The sequence below is a fragment of the Octodon degus genome, unplaced genomic scaffold (genome assembly GCF_000260255.1).
Source record: "Octodon degus isolate 3935 unplaced genomic scaffold, OctDeg1.0 scaffold00138, whole genome shotgun sequence".
In the NCBI taxonomy this organism is placed as follows: Eukaryota; Metazoa; Chordata; class Mammalia; order Rodentia; family Octodontidae; genus Octodon; species Octodon degus.
The window spans coordinates 3254663-3261155 of NW_004524714.1; the positions used below are offsets into that span (position 1 = coordinate 3254663).

Consider the following 6493-nt stretch of genomic DNA (forward strand, 5'->3'; position numbering starts at 1 on the left):
CCACCAGAGGGCAGGGCTGGCTGGCATGTGGGGCTGGGGGATTGAACCGCGGTCCCTGTACTTTGCTAAGCTTGTTCTAAGTAGGTGCTTTAGACCACTGAGCCATCTCACCAGCCCCAGTTTCTTCTTGTCTCTAAGCAGACCTGAATTTTGCAAGTGTAGCCACTAGCACGTATGAAGTGATATGCAAATAGTAATGCTGGTAAAGCAAAAAGATTGAGACTAGGGTTTATGGTATTAAGTATTATTTCCAGTTTGGACTACTTAGATGCTTCTCATGAGCCAAATAAATGTCTTACTTAGACTTATTTCTATTAATGTTGTGGACTGTGTCTCCAAATATTACAGCAGCAAAATATAAAAGATTGCTAGGAGGAGCTGGGGAGATAGCTCAGTGGCCTAAGTGCCTGCCTGGCACATGCAAGGACCTGAGTTTGATCCTCTGGTACCACATGCAGTACCAGCCCCAGAACCCTAGTGTGCCCTGCTGGCCTGAAATCAGGAGTGGTGGTGCATGCCTGCAATTCCACTGCTGGGGAGACTGAGACAGGATCATCACTATGAGATGGTGTCAAATAATTTTTTTAGCAGAACTTGGGATTGAACTCAGGCCCTTGTGCTTGCCAGGCAAGCGCTTATTCTACTAAGCCATCTCCCTGGCCCCCGTCAAATATTTTTTAAACAAAGGTTGTTAGGAGACAAGCTCTCAAGAGAGTCAAGAAAATCATCTGAAGAGAGAAAAAAATGCAGTAACACTAACCTAGGAAGTTAGCAGAGTAAATGTCAGAAGTTATACATAGGTACTGTCTGCTCCTGTTCTGATTGGTTGATACATGTCCCGTAACTCAAATATTTTGGAAATCTCTGAAGATAGATAGACACTGATGTTGCTACCAGTTACTGGGGCATTTACCTGGGTTTAGGCAGAATAAGAGTCAAGTTGCAACATCTGGTTAGAACCTAAGTAGGAATATACCCTCGGTGAAGGATAAACTTGGGCAAAAAAATCTGTCATGCAGAGATGGGCAGCAAGCAAAGTCGTCTCTCTTTACTTTGACTCTAAGTGGAGGTGGCGAAATGTTGTTCCAGAAGATTTATGGTCATGGTTTGGCTTTTCCGTGGCCATAAATTTGCATGGTTCAAAACCTCATGAACAACATCTTAGTTTAAAATGAACCTCACTAGGTAGTGATGATGGTACTTGGCCAAAACAAACACTAAGCCTCTCTGGAAGAGCTCATTATCAACTCAAGTCTCAAAGAATTCTCACAGTTACATTCCAAATGAATAAGTACTCACAATCAGAAGCCACAAAACCCCTGAGGAAATGAGCAAGAAAGACAATCAGCACATGCAAATCCAAAATTATATTGGATGTCAGATATTTTAGAATCAGAACATGAAAAAGCATATTTGAAAGCCCTAAAATTACAAGTAAAGATCAAGATACTCTCAAAACTTAACGGGCAAATATGAATAGGAACCACATAAGAGTTATAGACATGTTTACTGTAATAGTTTAAATAATTCAAGTGTATAATTCATTGGAAAGGTTAAACTAAATAAGGTATAGTCAAAGAGAGATTAGTGATCTAGGAGATAGATGTAAAGGGGAAAAAAGGCATCCTAGAGAAAAAACAGAAAAAGAGGATGGCCCATCATTTGTTTATCTGTCACAGTAGGAGACAGGAAAGTGAATGTGAACATGGCAATTGTCAAATAATGATGGCTGAGAATTTCCCAGAACTGATGGAAGATTAAAACCCCTCAGCATGCACAATACCGCCTAAGAAGAATAAGGAAAAAGAACACTAGAGAACAAGAGGTGGAGGGGAAAATCAGATTATGATGGAGCGGCTATGATACTAATGTGACTTTGAACAGCAATAATAGGAGCACTGGTAATAACAATAACTTGACAAAATAGCACCCATATGATGAGAGAAAAATCTATATAGAATTATGTACTTAGAAAATAACCTTTTAACGAAGTATAAGAAGTAAAGCCATGGTGTTATGTTGAGCTGTAGGGGACTCAGGTCAACAATTTCTGAAATTGCCAGTCAAGCAGAAGACCCAATACTATTATGGACTACTGGACTCTTTTAGAATATTTTGCTGAGTTTACACACCTATAATATTTAAGTGATGGAACTTAACAAAAAAAGGGGATACAGGTGAATATTCATTTTGTATCTGTGTATTCAAAGTGGTTAGGATAGATATATAGTTACATTCTCTTAATGAATAGAAGGATTTGTTCTAATGGTGTTTGTAAATAGGATATCAAGTCCACATCTTGTACAGCAATTAACCACTAGGAAGAATGTATGCAGTGTGTTAATTATTGAAACTGTCCTACCAATTTGATTTGAAACTGTCTCATTGCTATTTGTTTCTCAATAAAATTATGGAAAAGAAAAGAAAATAACCTTTTAGCCAGGGAGATGGCTCAGTAGAATAAGTGCAGGGCCTGAGTTCAATCCCCGGTTCTGAAAAAAAAAAAAAAAAAAATCTTTCATGAATGAAAACAGTATTTTTCAGATCAACAAAAACAAAGAATTATTCCCAAAAGAATTTAACTGAATGATTTTCTAGAAGATATATTTCAGAAACTGGATATGGCTTCACATGTCAGTAATCCCAGCTATTTGGGAATTGAGGCAGGAGAATTACTTGAGTTTATAAGTTCCAGAAGAACACAGAAAAAGAAGAAGGAGATATATTTCAGTAAAAAATAAAATTATCCCAAGAGGAAGTTCTGAGGAAAAATAAGATTGTCCAAAAAATATGGCAAATATAAATAAATATAAACAAATATCAAAAGCAAAAAAAAAAAGACACTAGTTTATCATTTGCAGGATAAAAACAAGGAAAACCAAAATAATGGAACAGCAGGATAAAGTATAAAAGGACTACTAATGTTAAAGCATTATAAAAAGTGTCTGTAATCTACTGCAAAGCAAATAACCATAAAACCACAAAGACAGACAATTGCATTTGTTTGTTGCTTTCACATCTGAAGTCTGTTGGGAATAGGTTAGAAGCTCTCCTGCGCTTAGCCACGCTTGCTTGTATGTCCAGAGTCAGCTGATCTAGGACAGACTTTTCTAGGTGTCTTGAATGCTCCATGGGTCACTTAGTCACCAGCGGGGTTCCCTGGCTAACTCCTTACTGGCAGGCAAAAGGAAATAAACAAACACAGAAGCACAGTTTTTGGCTCTTCTTACATCTCATTGAAAAGAGAAAATCACATAGCTGAGTGCAGAGTTATAGTAGGAGGGAGCTATGAAGGTTTACAATAAAAGGGAGAGGCAAAGAATTGAAGTTGTCAACATTTGGACAATCCAAGATCCTTCTGTTGTCCATAAAAGTTTAGACTTTTAATTAAATGTGAGGGCTAAAATTTTAAGAGTTACCATTGAAAAATAGAATTCTAGGCCAAACAAGAAGAAGAAGAAAAATTGTACAAGCTTTTGAAAAGAAAAGGCAGAAGAGAAGGATATATAGTAATGACAGAAAAGTGGAAAATAAACTCAAGTGTATCAGTAATCATAATCACAATAAATACACATTTTAAAAACCCTGAACCTTCTAATTCAAAGAAAGTTTGCAATACCAGATTTTTTTTTTCTATTGTTGAGGATTGAATCTAGGGTCTTCACACTGAGCTGTATCCCCAGCTATCTTTTTTTTTTTTTCCCCCCCGGAACCAGGGATTGAACTCATACCCTTGTGCTTCCCAGGCAAGTGCTTATTCTACTGAACTATCTCCCCAGCCCCACCAGCTGTCTTATTTTTATTTTGAGACAAGGTATTGCTAAGTTGCTCAGGCTGGGCTCAAACTTGCAGTCCTACCATAACCTTCCAGAGTTCTGTGGTTATGGTATGTATTGTTTATTTATTATTGTTTGGTTTTTGGTACAGCGATTGAAATCAGGACCTTGCACTGGCCAGGCAGGTACTTATGCCTCTGAGCTATCTCCCTGGCCCAATTTTTTTTGTTTTTGTCTGTTTTGTTTTTGTTTTTGAGTTAGGGTCTCCCCATGTAGTACAAGCTGGCCTTGAACTCACTTATGTAGCCTAATCTGGCCTGCAACTCATGGCAATCCTTCTGCCTTGGCCTTCCGCATGCTGGGATTATAGGTGTGTGCCACCATTCCTGGCTAAGATTTTTTTTTAAATCAAGCTATACACTGTTTAAACACAAAGAAAATTTGAAGTAAAAGAATAATAAAAAATGTTCTCTGCTGGATTAGCTACACTGATATTGGATAACTAGGAAAGGCATTGCTAGAAATATTGTGGCAAATTATATTATCCTCAATATTGAGGGGGCCGTCCTGTGGGAGATGACTTCACAGCCCACGGCTGCTATTCTGCGACATGAATGGTACATGCACACTCCAGCCAGAGCTTTAGGAACCATTGCTTTTTCACTCTGCCAAAAGAGACTATCAGCTGAAACAACTTACTTCTTTAGCTTTGTCTTAGTTACTTTTCCTTGCTGAGACAAAATACCCAACACCCACAACTTTAAAGAGGAGCGGTTCATTTTGGCTCACAATTTGTAGAAGTCAGTCTGTAGCTGGCCAGCTGGCTCCAGGAAAGAATGGCCTGGTAGAAGGGCCCGGGCAGAGGAAAACCACTCATGTCATGCATCCAGAAAGCGGAAAGAGCTCGGGAAGGACAGGGAAGGGAGACTTATATTTCCAAGTCACACCCATGGTGACTGGCTTCTTCTAACCAAGCCCCACCCCCTTAGAGCAAGCAAGTGAGCTCTAAGCCCCCATAATCCTATTGCCTTCCAAACCCGTGAGACTTGGGGGGCATTTTAGATCTAAACCATAACATGCCTACAATTTTTAGTAATGAGAATAGAATGAAAAATGGGTAGCGCCACAAATGACCCATGAAGGACACAGTATAACATAAATAAGAAACTAACCCTGTTTGTGTAAACCACAGAGATTTTGGAGGTAGGTGTGGTCAAGTGACTTGGCTAGTGTAATGTGAAACACACAACACTTCTAAGAGGGCGGTGTGAGAGCCAGTGCATGATTCATGCTGTTGTGGGATTGTCATAGCCTGACTTAGCAAAAGATGACTAATACACACAAGCTATTCTATAAGAAGAAAAGGCTCTACTCACCATGAATATGTAAGAATTCTAAATTGTATTCACATGATACTATACTTTCAAACTATGCTATAGAGTGAGCACAGATAGAAGTAGAAAAAGAAATAGATTCGCTATCGTAGCAGAGACTGTGGAACTTGTTAGTTGCTATGATTTGAATGTTTGTGTCCTTCCAAAATCCCTAGGTTGGAACTGATCACCAAGGCAACGGTATTAGAAGGCACAGCTTTTCCTTGCTTGGTTGGCCCCTTCATGGGGGCTCTGTCCTCATGAATGAAGTTGATGATCTTATAGAAGAAATGGAATTGTGCGGGTTATGTCTCTAAGCCAAGTGGAGATAAGTAAGGATTTGATAACAAAAAGATAAGATTCCCTGTTGTGACATTCGAAAACTCATGAAAATAGCAATTTTAAAAAGATATTGAAAAAAAAGTAAAAAGATATTGAAAAAAAATTTGTGAGGCTCTATCCTATACAGTGGAGGCTGCTCTTATTTATTCATTTATTTTTATTTTCACAGTTTTGTTTTTACATACATACTTGGTTAAAAATCAGTGAATTTCTAGGCCCAGTTTGGGTAACTGAAAGCCTTCATAAGTAATTTATATAGTCTACATCCAAGGTACGCTGCAAACACAGTCCAAAGTAAAAGGGAAAATAACAGCCTTCTAAAGACAGGCTTGGGTATTCTAATCCAGCATGTTAAGATGTTTCTTTTCTCTGCAAGCAGGGCTGATTGATACCTTGCTGCTAGGGCACCATGTATGGATATAGCCGAGAAAGCAGGGCGTAGCCCACCAAAAGCTAAACCAATCAGTCCAGCCCGTGTCATGGGACAAGTTTCACAATTCAAATCACCTGCACTCAGAGGTAAACTTATAAAACTTGAGTAAGAGGCATTTGCTGACAAAAACGGGTTCACTGCCATTGGAAAGCTAGCAGCTATGCGAGCCTGTGTCACAGGCAAGGTGCACCCAAATAGACTGCTTAGACCAGAGAAAGCAACATTACGTTCAATATATACTGAACCATGTTCAAGTACATTCCTGTCTGTTTCTGGAAGTTGGTTATTTTTTCTGGTTAAATATCAGTTATGTTTTCCTTGATAGTATCATCTGATTTATGGTTTTCCATCTTGAGCTTCAGACGCACCTCCTGTGTTTTCCCTCCACCACACGAGGTTTACTGCAGCCTTTGCTCCACTTGCCAGGGTGCAATCATCTTTTGGGGCTGCCTTTAAAATCGCTGTGTAGTCCACGTTGGCCTTGAATGATCCTCCTGCCTCAGCCTCTTGGGTGTTGGGATTACAGTCCTGAGCCACCGTGCCCTTCGAAAAGGTTTAAATGTAATTGA

General features: G+C 39.1%; 1 pseudogene; it reads right to left on the reverse strand.

The window, feature by feature from the left end:
* Positions 1–5691: 5691 nt before the first annotated feature.
* LOC101561065 lies at positions 5692–6274 on the reverse strand (annotated as a pseudogene).
* Positions 6275–6493: the final 219 nt, after the last annotated feature.